The following is a 13521-nucleotide window of genomic DNA, read 5'->3' as shown; positions in this document are numbered from 1 at the left end:
TGGTTCCATCCATGTCCCTGCAAAGGACAAGAACTCATCCTTTTTTATGGCTGCTTAGTATTCCATGGTGTATATGTACCACATTATCTTTATCCAGTCTATCACTGTTGGCAATTTAGATTTATTCTATGTCTTTGCTGTTGTAAATAGTGCTGCAGTGAACATATGTGTGCATGTGTCTTTATAATAGAAAAATTTATATTCCTTTAGGTATATACCCAGTAATGGGATTGCTGGGTCAAATGGTATTTCTGTCCTAGGTCTTTGAGGAATCACTACACTGTCTTCCACAATGGTTGGACTAATTTACACTGCCACCAACAGTGTAAAAATGTTCCTTTTTCTCCACAGCCTCACCAGCATCTGTTATTTTTTGACTTTTTAATAATAGCCATTCTGACTGGTGTGAGATGGTATCTCATTGTGTGGTTTTGATTTGCATTTCTCTAATGATAGTGATGTTTAGCTATCAACAACTTTTATGTAACAGTATGGAAAGCATTGCTCCCATTTTATGGAAGAGAAAACTAAAGCTCAGGACATTCAAATATCTTGACCACCATCACATATGTAGTGGCTGAACTATTTTATTATAAATTATATATTCTTTTCCACTGTAACGCAATTTCCATTCAATAAAGATAGTCTAGTAAATTGCATAAAAGTCATAACATACTCTAACAAGGTACTCTTACACTTAATCCTAGTGGAAATTTTCTTCCACTATCAATATCCTGTGGTACTGGGAACAGATCCACATCCCCATGGCCTTCTCCTCAAATTCAGATTACCCTCCTGAGACATTCAAATGTGGGCAGTGGCCTAGGGTGGAGGTAATAGGAACTGTTAGATGGACCAGGCAAATATTACACTGAGACAGTCTGTCATGTATGCTTTACAGCCACGCCCTTAAAGTTTTCTGTGATTCCACAAACAGCTGAAAGTATTTTCTTCAATTTCTCTAGTCAGCTCATTCAGTGACAGAACATTCAAACTGACTTCTCTGCTAGGGGATAGCCAATCACTTTGCCCAAAAAACATTTGCAAAGGGCAAAGTTTCACTGTTCACATTTTTTAGAGTCACTATGGTGTGAAGTACAGAAAAAAAATCTTTAAAAAAGCAACAGTCAACTAATTCAAGTCCACTGATAGTAATTCACTATCAGTGTGAACATGGGAAAATATCCCGCAGCCCAAGTTTTAGTTAATTCACCTGTAAGTATATATGAATAATATGTATTGATAAAAAATATAATTTTTAAATTTAAAAAATTAAAAAATAAAAAAGAAAGGGGAGGTGGAACAAAGTTTGAAAGTGCTAATGTCTATCTTTCAAATCATACAGACAATAAGTATATTCTTTAAAATTAAAAAATCTATATATGAGGTGGGAGGATTGCTTGCGCCCAGGAGTTCAAGACCAGCCTGGGCAATATAGTGAGATCTAGTCTCTACAAAAAAAAAATTTAATTAGGCAGGCATGGTGGCATAAACCAATAGTTCCAGCTACTCAGGAGCCTAAGGTGGGAGGAACACTTGAGCCCAGGAGGTCCAGGTTGTAGTGAACTGTGATTGCACCATTGCACTCTGGCCTGGACGACAGAGCAAGACCCTGTCTCAAATACACATATAAATATATATATATATATATATATATATGCTTAACATTTATGCCTAACTCTAGGCTCTATTATGCGCCACTCTTTGAATGAGGGCTTGAACATATATATTTTTATTATGTACATATATATAATACATATATATGCATACACATAATATTGTCGTAATTTTTGGGATTAGAGAGAGGCAGTAAATGCCACTGTATCTTCCACTGTAGAGTTTAGAACCAGCTAAGAAATAAGAGATAGGAAAAGGGCAAATCCTTATCAAAGTGCCTGATTTATTGACAAAACTGTTCAAAGACCATAACTTTAGTTCTGCAGCTAGGTTGGGTTCCTTGAATGTCTCTAATATTAGGCATGATTATTCCTCTACTTACAGGTAGAGTAAAATAAGCTCTAGCCACTGGCATTTGCCCAAATGGAAATCTACTCCTGTGTCCTGAAGACATGTGAGCTCTGCCAAGAGCAGACCCAGAAAGCACAAAGCCACGCATGCTAAGCTCCTTCTGCAAGATTTGTCAGTAAGTTAAGTCAATAATTTCCCTCAAAAGAGGAGTCAGTGAGGAGGAAGAGCTGAAAGTGTTCCTTTAATATTTTTCTTCTGTGGAGTGGAAATTCTCTCCTCATTATAAATTCACAAGGATGATGTTTTCAGCTAAGAACTCTCTTATGCATACCTAATTGCATGTTGAATATTTCAATTTGGATATAACACAAGTACCTAAAATTTAAAAGCCTGAAATTGAATTAGTAATCTTATCTCTTAATTTATTCCCCCTCTAAGGTGCCCCATCTGCATAAAAGGTACCACCTCCCTTTCAGGGACTCAGACCAAAAATCTAGGCTTTCCTAATGTTTCTCTATCTGACTTTATTGAACTAAACACGAGATCTTACTTAATTCTACCTTCTAAATACTTCATATAAATCTCAATTCTCTCCCCCTTCCCACCATCATCATTCTCTTCCAGGACATTATCTTCTCCTGTATTTTTGACTTACATCCTATTTTTCTTTTTCTACTCCTGCCCTCTACCTTATCATTTACTTGAACTAATTCTCCTAGCAATGCCCAAATTTACTTTCCAAATATGTAAATTGAATTCCATTTATCTGATGCCAAGCTATGATTTCTTCAGGTTTCAACTTAAATCTTATTTTTTTCAGGAAAGACTTTATAACTTTCTGTAGAGTTAGTTTACAGCAACTTATTATTTACTTTGTCTTATGATAATACTCACCATACTTTAATTGCTTTTAATATCTGCCTTCTCCACTAGCTTCTGATTTTCATCAGCGAAGAGACCAGGGTCAAATTGTTCACAACTGTACACAGAAATTCAAGCAGCATAGCTGAAGCATAATGGGAGCAAAAAAATATTTAATGAATGAGTGAGCTCTAAATTAATCTTTGCTGATATTGAAAATCTCTAATATGAACTATAAATGAGTCAGTCAAAAACCTATGACCAGTCAGCCATTCAGCTTGCAGAAATGATAGTCTAAGAACTTATCAGATTTTTCTCCTGCAGAAAATAACTATAAAATCTGAAAACAATAGAAAAAGCAATTCCATAAAGGTACTGGAAGTTAAAAAAAAGCAGACAGATTCTGGCATGAGTACATACTCAGAGGAAGAAAGCTGGGTGATTTACAAATAAGTTCCCATCTTTATGGCTTTTAGCTTAGGAAAGTACAGTTGGTACAGTGAGATGCTGATTGAAAAAATATAGTCTCTATTGCCTAGGTAACCAGACAACTGAAGCAAAATGAAACATGGTTGTTGAAAAAAGCAATGAAATCTCAGAAAGAAAAGAGAGAAGGGGGATTCTCCATTTGTGTCAACCCACATCTCTGATTGAGGACTGGGCCATAAATACTTAGAACAAGCCAAAGCAGAATTTCAGCTAAAGCAGAGTTTCAACTCATGTAATTCTGAGCTGAAAACAGAGCTACCACCCAAAAATCTGGGTTTTCCCTTTGTGTCCAGATTTTTTTAAAATGCCTGCTCAGAAGGAGGAGGAGGAAGAGGAAGAGGAAGAAGAGAAACAACAATACTAGTTGGAAAAAAATAATAGAATCCTGAATATTCACAACTTTACACTCATAATGTCTAGGATGTAATCCAAAATTACCTGATGTCTAAAGAACCAAGAAAATGGAAAATATTCTCAAGACAAAAGAAAATCAACCTTGCTCAATCCCTAAATGAACACAATGCTAGAACTACCAAATGATGAGTTAATGATTACATTTTAATGATAACAATACTATCACATCACATTTCAGTGCTATAGCAGTTAATCTAATTAACTGTTAGAACTTTTCTAAATAAAACAAAGTAAAATAAGTCTACAATACATTTTTAAATATATAAAAATCCAGCAAAGAAATAGAACATATAAAGAAGAATCAAATGGAAAGGTGAGAACTGAAAAAATACAATATTGAAATTTGAAAATCACTGGATGGACTTAACAGAGAAATAAATATTACAAAGGAAATAGTACATGAACTTAAATATACATCAATAGAAATTACCTTAGGGACTTCTCATGAAAACCATGGAGGCCATTAAGAGATTGTAACACATCTTTAAAGAGCTGAAACAAACAAACAAAATCTTGCCAACCATAATTTTCTAACTAGTAAAAATATTTGTCAAGAATCACAGAAAATAAAGACATTTTGGATAAAACAAATTAAGAGCATGTGCTGTCAACATTACTGCACTAAAATAGATGCTAAAGGAAGTTCTTCAGGCTAAAGGCACATGATGTAACATGAAAAAGACTCTCAGAGCAGAAGAAAGAACATCAAAAATGTTATATATCTGGGTAAATGTCGAAGACTTTTTTTCTTTTTGATTTATTCCTCTTAAACCATACAACCACTTAGAACTAAAATTATATTATCTTATGGGCTTTATAAATGTATTTAGATGAAATTAATATTATGATATGCATTAATTTTCTATTGCTGCCATAATAAATCACCAAAACTTAATGGATTAAATAGCACAAATTTATTATATTATAGTTCTCTAGGTCAGAATATCTGATTTGAATCTCACCAGGCTAAAAACAAGGAGGCAGTATGTGTTTTTCTCTTAAGGCTGTAGGGAAGATTCTTCTTCCTTGCTCATTGGGTTATTGGCAGCATTCTCTTGTATGTGTAGGACTAAGATCTCTATTTCCTTCTGGCTGTCAACTAAAGGAATTCCTAATTTCTATGGGACACTCTTATTCCTTGTCTCATGAACCTCTTTCTTTATCTTCAAACAAATAGCAGGTCAAATCCCTTTTTCAATCCTTTTTCTTTCTTCCATTTCATCTCTGTGACCTAGCTAACAAAAACTCTCCTCCTTTAAAGACATTATGATTAGATTTGGTCCACCCATACAATCAAGGATAATCTCCCCATCTCAAATATATCTGCAAAGTATGTTTTGCCATAGAAGGTAACATATTTACAAGCTCTGGAAATTAGGGAATGTGGATCTTTGAGGGCATATAGTTCTGCTTATCACACAAAAGTACACTAAAATTTGGGGAAAGAGAATATACAACTATAGCATTGAAATTTTAAAATATTTTACAGAAAGTTATACAATATTAATTGTAAGTAAAATATAAAAGGTTAAAAAAATGCAACCCCAAAGACAAGCATTTTTTAATATTGCAGAAAAATATAGCCAAAATTTTATAGAAAATTTTTAACAATTGTAGAACTAAATCAAATTTTTAAAAATCTGTCAAGAAAGGAGGAAGTGAGGGCCAGAAACAAAGACAAAGAGAAATAGTAACAAACGGTGGAAATAAAACTCAAACATACTGATAATTACATTAAAGTGTAATAACCTAAACACACACCAAGTCAAAGGCAAAAATTGTCATAATAAAATTTAAAAGATAAAAACAATTATACAATATCTGTAAGAAATGCATTTTTAATATAATGAACAGACTGAAAGTAAATAAAGAGAAAAAGACATACAAGCAGTAAACATAGAAAGAGTGGAGTGACTGTTTTTACCAGATAAAATATATTCAAAGAAAAATTATTCTCAGAGGAAAAAAAAAGCCGGACACAGAAGGCCATATAATATATGATTACATTTATATGAAGTGTCCACAAAGGCAAATCTAAAGAGACAGAGAGTAAATGAGTGGTTTCCAAGTGCTTGAGAAAGGGAATAATGGAGAATCACTGCTAATAGGTACAGAATTTGAGAGTGACAAAGTGTTTTGAAATTAGATACTATTGATGGATATAAAACTCTGTGAATATACCAAAACTCTCTGAGCTCTGCACTTCAAAAGAGAAAAATTTATGATATGTGAATTATATATCAATACATCTATTATTTAAAAAGTATTCTGAGTAAATGTATAACTCATAATAATAAAAGGGTCAATTTATCATAAAAGACAGGATAATCATAAATATGTAAGTACTAATTAAAAGAGCTTTAAAATACATAAAACAAAAATACAGTATTTAAGGGAGAAATAGGCAACCTCACAATCATCGTTAGCTATTTAAAGACCTCTCACTTGATAAAACTAGACAAAAATATAGCAATAATATAAATGATCTGAACATTATCTACCACATTAACTTAATAGACAACTGATGATAGATTATGGATTAGATAGACATAGATAGATAGATAAATAGACATAGATGATAGATATAAAAGAAGGGAGGGGCCGGGCGCAGTGGCTCATGCCTGTAATCCCAGCACTTTGGGAGGCCGAGGCAGGCAGATCACAAGGTCAGGAAATTGAGACCATCCTGGCTAACACGGTGAAACCCCATCTCTACTAAAAATACAAAAAATTAGCCGGGCGTGGTGGCGGGCACCTGTAGTCCCAGCTACTCGGGAGGGTGAGGCAGGAGAATGGCGTGAACCCGGGAGGCGGAGCTTGCAGTGAGCTGAGATCGCACCACTGCACTCTAGCCTGGGCGACAGAGCCAGACTCCGTCTCAAAAAAAAAAAAAAAGGGAGGAGGAAAGGAGGAAGGAAGGATGGAAAAAAGGAACTATACCCAACAGCAAAATACTCATTTTTTCAAGCACCTAAGGTGCTTTTCCGAGGATATATCATATAATGTGCCATAAAAGAAGTCTCAATACATTTAACGATATTGAAATCACACAAAATTTGTTTCTGAACCTCAGTGAGACTAAACTGGAAATCAATAGCAATAATATAACTAGGAGAAATACAAATATTTGGTAATTCGTGAACATACTTTCAAATGATATGTGGGTTAAAGAAGACACCCAAGAGAAATTATAACATCATTTAAACTAAACGACAATAAAAATATAACATATCAAAATTTACAAAATATAGGTAACGCAGTATTTAGAGAGATATTTATACATGTAATTGTCTATGCTAGAAATAAATATTAAAAGATAATTATTTGAATTCCCATCTGAAAAACTAGACAAAGAGAAAAATGAACCTAAATGAAATGGGAAGAAGAAAATAATAAAGGAAGAAATCAATGAAATGGAAAAGAAGAAAAACAAGACTATTATCATTAAAACCAAAGCTAGTTATCTCAAATATAAGTAAAATTAAAAATCACTTGTCTATGCTACCAAAGAAAAGAGGGTCCAGGCACAGTAGCTCATGCCTGTAATCCCAGCACTTTGGGAGGCTGAGGTGGGCAGATCACTTGAGGTCAGGAGTTTGAGACCAGCCCAGCTAACATGATAAAACCCAGTCTCTACTGAAAATACAAAAATCACCTGGGTGTGGTGGCACACACATGTAATCTCCACTACTTGGGAGGCTGAGGCAGGAGAATTGCTTAAACCTGGGTGATGGAGTTTGCAGTGAGCCGAGATTGCTCCACTGCACTCCAGCCTGGGTGACAGAGCAAGACTCTGTCTCAAAAAAAAAAAAAAAAAAAGAAAAAAGAAAAGAGAAACACATGTCAAAATACCAACATAGAAAGAGGGTACATCAGTACAGATCCTACATACAATAAAAGCACAATAATGGCATACTATAAACAACTTTATGCAATACATTAACATCCTAGATGAAATAAATTCCTTAAGGTCATAAAGTACCTAATTCAACCAAAGAAAACACAAAATCCTTGAATATCTTATATCAATTAAAGAATGAATTTATAATTTTAAAGACTTCCCACAAAGAAAACTCCAGGATCAAGTAGCTCTGCTGTTGAGTTCTATCACATATTTTTAAACCAATTCTATGCAAACTCTGTCAGAAAATAGTAAAGAACACTTCCAAAATTCCTTTATCTGGACAGTATTACCCAGATCCCTAAATCAGAAAATATTATAAGAATTATAAAACTATAAACCAACATCCATTATGAACATGACTGCAAAAATTTTGAACAAAAGTTTACAAATCAAATCCAACAGTATAAAAATAGATAAAATTTATCATGACGAAGTGAGACTTATCACAGGAATGGCTAAGTTGGTTTAACATCTGAAAATCAATGTAATTCACCATATAAAAAGCATAAAGGAGAAAAATTATATAATCCTTTCTCTTTTTTTAGTGGCTTAAATCAACACACATTTATTATTTTATGGTTCTGGAGGTCAGAGTCTCACTAGGCTCAAATGAAGATGTCACCAGGTCTAATTGCTTCTGGAGACTCCAGGGGCAAAATCATTTCCTTGCCTTTTCCAGCTTCTAGAGGCCACTTGCACTCCTTGGCTCTTGCCCCCTTCCCCCCATCTTCAAATCTGGCAGCACAGCACCTCCAAATGTCTCTTTCTGACTCTGAACCCTGCCTCCTTCTTACAAGGACCTTTGCAATTAAATGCTCGTCTCTGCATCTCGGGATCCTTAATCATTCATATTGCACATTCCTGTTGCTGTGGGAGGTGCCTATCACAGGCTCTAGGGATCAGGCATGGGCATTTTAGGAGGTCATTATTATGTATACCACCATACTTCTCTCAAAGGGCTCCAAAGAAGAAAAGGCTTGGGAATGGGGCTGGGCTGACAGGCTGTGAAGAAGATGCTGCTGAGCAATTAAATCAAGCTCCATCTTAGAATATCTGGGTTTGGTGAGGTTTGACGGGCCCAGGAGGTACAAGCTGATGCTTACTGTGATCAGTGGTGAATTCCTCATCAGTGGAGGTATTCAACTAGAGGTTATGAGATGTTTGACCCTGGTCATCTTTTTCTTCTTTTGAATTTATTTTGAAATAATTTTAACTGCAAAACTAGTACAGAGAGTTCTGATACGACGTCACCCAGCTTCTCCTAATGTTAACATTGCACCTAATCACAGTACACTGACACCGACACACTTTAACTCACTACTCTGCAGACCCCAGTGGAGTTCCACCCATTTACCCCCTAATGTCCTTTCTGTGGTTGGAGACCCCACCCAGGGTCCCACATGGATTTGGTTGCCATGCCTTCTTAGCTCCTTCCAGTCCAGTACAGTTCCTGGTCTTTCATCACCATGACACTTTTGAGAAGGGAGCATTGGCCTGTTATTTTGAGAATACCCAAGAATTTGTGATTGAAATTTTTCATGATCGTTTCTATAGATGCAGAAATAGTATTTCATTAGTTATAATAAGTGTCTGAAAATGAAGAATAGGAGGCATAGTTTAAAGACAGCTATGAAAATCTGCAGCTAATATCATACACAGCTGTGGTGTGTTCAAAAACTTTTAGCCAAGATCAGGAAAAAAGCATGGATGTCTGTTCTCCCCCGCTTCACTTTAATATTGTACTGGAAGTACTAGCCAACTCAGTAAGGCCAGAAAAAGTAATAAAAAGAATAAAGGTTGGAAAAATGGAATCACGCTGTTTATAGAGGACATAATTGTGTTTACAGAAAACCCTTTAAAAATCTACAGAAATATCTACTAGAACAAATAAGTGATTTAAGTAGTATATCAGCATACAAGATCAAACAGCAAAATCAACTTAAGTTTTACATATTAGAAATAAGAAATTTAAAAATAATCTTTAAAAATTTAACTATTAGGCTGGGCGCAGTAGCTCATGCCTGTAATCCCAGCACTTTGGGAGGCCAAGGTGAGTGGATCACTTGAGGTCAGGAGTTCGAGACCAGCCTGGCCAACATGATGAAAACCCCATTTTGACTAAAAATACAAAAATTAGCAGGGTGTGGTCGCTAATGCCTGTAGTCCCAGCTACTTGGGAGGCTGAGAAGGTAGAATCGCTTGAACCCAGGAGGCAGAGGTTGCAGTGAGCCGAGATTGCACCACTGTACTCCAACCTGGGCAACAGAGTGAGACTCCATCTAAAAAAAAAAAGGTAACTACTGCAATAGCAGAAAAAAAAAGTGAATTTAACAAAAGATTTCTAAGAACTGAGCAATGAAAACTACAAAACATTGCAAATACAAATTAATGACCTAAGAAAAATGGAGAGCCATACTATGCTCATGGTTCAGAAGACTAATATTAGTAAGATGGCAATTCTCCACAAATTGGATATATAGGTTCAATGTAATTCTAATAAGATACTAAGAGGCTTTGTTGAATAAACTGACAAGTTATTTTATACTTTACATGAAAAGAGAAAATAACCTAGGATAGCCAAAAACAATCATGAACTCAAGAGTAAACTTGAAGTATTAGCTTGATTTGCCTTCATTACTTAAAACAAAGCTATAGTACTTGTGGCAGTGTGGCATTGGTACAAGTTGAGAATCCACAAATAAACTCACACATTTATGGCCAATTTATTTTCAACAAAGGCACTGAGGTAATTCAATGAAGAAAAAGTCTATTCAATAAATTGCACTGGAAAAATTGGCTATCTGTAAGAACAAAAAAGAAATAATAAACCTGAACCTGGGTTACGCAAAGATATCTTAGACAAGACACAAAAGACTACTAAAATAGTGGTAAGTTAAACTTCATAAAAATTAAAACCTTTTTCTCTTTGAAAGACAGGCACAGATCATATAACTGGCAGATGGGAAATTGGAATTCCATTTTAGGTATCCCAGGCCCTAAAACCCTAGCCTTTTTCCACCACTCCATGTGGTTTCTGGCACTCACTCTGGGGTAAGGTAGTCTGGTCAGAAATAAACAGCATATATCAATATATATAACCAAAGAAGCCTAGGAAATATTTGATACAATGAGTCAAAGGTCAATGATAGTAGCTAACATATGTATTACATAAAACTAAACTTTCTTACACTACACAGAACGTTTCCAGAAAGTAGATACCTTTTGCCTCCTCATATTACATAGATAACCAATAAAACAGGTGACATAAAAAAGTAAGAAATGCACCCAGAATGGAAATAGCACTGACTGACCAGGGATCTGGACCATTAGTCTTAACTCCTTACTGACAAGGAGTATATGACCTTAAATTTCTGCATATTAGATTCCATCTACCTAAAATACAAAGGTTAACTTAGAAGAACAAAGGTTAGAAGAACAAACCCTCATGCTCCTTTCAGATTCATAATATTAGAAAAGATTCTCCAGTCCTTTAGTCAACAACTTTTATTGCCAAGTTCTAACTGTGCGTAGTTCCTCAGGTTGAGTGAGGAGTGTTAGAACAAACAGAGTCCGAACCCCAGATCTGAAGTCAGGACCATCATGATGGCTGACGCTCCCCTTTGGCAGTTGAGCTGCGTAGTCCCTGCTGGGGCACCGTCTGTCACAGCCCTATGAAGCCAGAGGATAAAAGGTGGGAAATGTTCACTAGCTGTGGTATTTTATGTGGTGGGTTATTTTTCACCAGCTGCAGATGGCTCTGCAAGAAAAAAAAAAAAAAGAGGGCACCTCAGTGACTGGCAAATCACACCTAACAGTGTCACCAGAGATGAATGAGCTCTCTGTTTAACTGGTAGCTAGGCCTGGAGATTCACTTTGGGGAGAGTCCAGCCTCCTCTGTGTTTTCTGACAATCTCCATCCAAACTCCCCACAGGCCTGTGGTGTCTAGTACTGCACAATCTCACAACCCCCATGTACTCAATTCACAATGATTAATGATGCAATGCAGTGCCTCAGACTCATCCACCCATTCTAGAAGTCCCTATAAAATAGCAGTTTGTACCTGGCCCACAGTAGGTACTTGACAGGATATCTATCCAAATATATTGCATTGAAAAGTCCTTCACGTCTAGCATTGAAAACTACAGATGGAGCTTGTTCTTTCACCTCTATCAAATATCTTCTGAAAATAAAGCTATTTAAGCATAAGAGGCTAAGCCTGATTCAATCTGATTGTCGCTGTTGTTCCAAGCCTTCTTCCATTGTCCCAAATTCCTGCTTTAATTTTGAGCTAACTGAAATTAACCTCTTGTACATCCAACACAGCTGGGGTGATGAGAAGTTCTAAAATTAATAATAATAGAGTTAGGGCTTGGCCCAGTCATTAAATGGTGAAATTTGTTTGGGGCATCCAAAATATTTCCTTTTTGCGTCAGCCAAAATACCACTGGCTGCTCTTTTTTACTTCTCTGCAAAAACTTGCTTTCAGAAATGGCTCTGCCATCCATCATCTATACTATGGCATAAGTTTGTCAATGTGATGGAATTCTGAGGAAATTTACATCCTAGGCATAATTCTAATTGTTTCATGAAAACTTTAGCCAACCAAATAAGCAACTTAGTTGGGAGAATTCAGGGAGAGGTTCTGTTTTTTGTTTTTGTTTTGTTTTGTTTTGTTTTGTTTTGTTTTGTTTTTGAGACAGAGTCCCACTCTGTTGCCCCGGCTGGAGTGCACTGGCACAATCTTGGCTCACTGCAACCTCTGCTTCCCAGGTTCAAGTGATTCCCCTGCCTCAGCCTTCCAAGTAGCTGGTATTACAGGCATGTGCCACCACACCCTGCTAATTTTTGTATTTTTAGTAGAGACAGGGTTTCACCATGTTGGCCAGGATGGTCTCGATCTCCTGACCTCATGATCCCCCTGCCTCGGCCTCTCAAAGTGCTGGGATTACAGGCATGAGCCCCATGGCCGATCCTGTTTGTTATATCATAGACACTATGTTACCTACAAGTAAAATAGGCCTTAACTTTTTTTGTGTACTCTCCTCCACTACTTCTTTTGACCTTTAGCTACCCATACACCTGGTTCACTGTGTTAATGCTTTTGATGCTAAAAGGCGAAATGGATGGCTAATGACTTTAAAAAGCTACTACCAAGGAGTGACTAACGGTCTGGAAAGACACAAGCATATAGCATCACGAAATACACCTGTGCATTCAAAGAGTTAATATATTTCTGAAGGTTTCCCCCTCCTTAGAAAGATATTCCTTGCTTTGAAGTAGAAAAAATCTAGGTGTACCTGAAGAGGAATGTTAAAAGAAGAGAGGCTGCTTTTAGGAGATATTGAACTCCAAACTTTAAATGATTTAAATGCAATCCCCATGTGCAGCTGCTAAACCAAAGCACCTCACCCCAGGGAAGAGATGAGAAATTTTGAGGGCAATTGAACACTGAGAATTCTCATCGTGGCTTAGCAAAAAGTGACTTAGCACATGTGTTTCAGTAATTATGAAGCGTCGGAGTGCTCACTGGCTCTGAAACACAGTCACCAGTAATGACAACTCAGGTGCTGGTGTAAGAGGCAATCGGATGAGGCAGGAATGAACACCTTTTGCCTTTGCAATCTGCTCATGCTCTGGGCAACTTTTCTTCTGGGAATGGATGTCTGGGTTGTGCACTCACACCAAGATTATTCATTACTTTTTAAGATTAGCTGTGCAGAGCGAATCAGGGGAAGAAGAAAGGTAGAATGCTTATTAGGTAACCACCATGTATTCAGCACCTACTAGGAACCTGGAATTTTACATATACTCCTTAAAAACAAAAAGAAAAAAAAATCGTGAAATCTCACATACATTACAGAAAGATATAGAAACAGCAAGCTCC

This window comes from Nomascus leucogenys, chromosome 5 (assembly GCF_006542625.1).
Source record: "Nomascus leucogenys isolate Asia chromosome 5, Asia_NLE_v1, whole genome shotgun sequence".
Lineage (NCBI taxonomy): Eukaryota > Metazoa > Chordata > Mammalia > Primates > Hylobatidae > Nomascus > Nomascus leucogenys.
Note: the sequence above shows the minus strand (reverse complement) of the source record.